This window comes from Cucurbita maxima, unplaced genomic scaffold (assembly GCF_002738345.1).
Source record: "Cucurbita maxima cultivar Rimu unplaced genomic scaffold, Cmax_1.0 Cma_Scf00005, whole genome shotgun sequence".
Classification (NCBI taxonomy): domain Eukaryota; kingdom Viridiplantae; phylum Streptophyta; class Magnoliopsida; order Cucurbitales; family Cucurbitaceae; genus Cucurbita; species Cucurbita maxima.
The window spans coordinates 1,871,719-1,872,509 of record NW_019272021.1 but is presented as its reverse complement, the minus strand read 5'-3'; the positions used below and the strand labels follow the sequence as shown (position 1 = coordinate 1,872,509).

Below are 791 nucleotides of genomic sequence, written 5' to 3'. Positions count from 1 at the left end.
CGACTCTGCTGGGGATCGAACCCAGAATCTCTGGTTTCGTAGACCAGCGCCTTATCCATTGGGCCACAGAGTCATTCGTTTGTTAATTGAGAAATTTTAATATATATAATATTTAAATATATACGAACGTTCGGTAATGTTTCCTAGTTTAAGAAATTAAGTTAACTAATTTTTACAATAAAAATGAAATTAAGTTTACCCATATATCATTTTTTACAAAAAGGCAAAAATTATTAAATATTATTTTTTTTTTTGTTAATTTATTTTTAGAAGGGTAATAGATATCAAATCGTCAATACCAGGTCCCTTTAATCTATATATTAAATACATGAAAAAGAAAAAGAAAAATGAAAGGAGCGTGAATATATAAATATATTCAGAAGCAACCTACTTGTAGGCCCTCGTTGCCTCTTTAATTCTAGTAAGTTACCATGAGCTTTTCTTAGGGTTTAGAAAGTTCTTTCTTAACATCATTATCGAGGTGAGTTTAACTTACATATAGTAGTGTCTCTCATGTTGTTTACTAGGGTAGCCTCTCGTCCCTTTTCAAGGTGGGTTTACTTCTACACGCAGTAGCTATTCATTATGTCACCTATTCATGTAGTCCCCGTCCCTTATCAAGGGAAGTTTATGAGTCATTCAAACTTTCAAAAATTAATAATATTTTTGTTAGATCTTAGACATTTGATTTTTACGTCAGTCTAATTTACAACTTCAATTTTTTACTTCTGGAAGGTGACAAACACATCTGAATTTTCAAAAATTAATAGTATCCTTTAGCTGCTTTTCCA

The 791-nt window shown here is 30.8% G+C and overlaps 1 non-coding gene across 1 annotated transcript; it reads right to left on the bottom strand.

The window, feature by feature from the left end:
* On the bottom strand, window positions 1-73 carry TRNAR-ACG. Its single transcript has one exon. It is a non-coding gene; the product is annotated as a tRNA-Arg (tRNA).
* Between the last annotated feature and the right edge of the window lie 718 nt (window positions 74-791).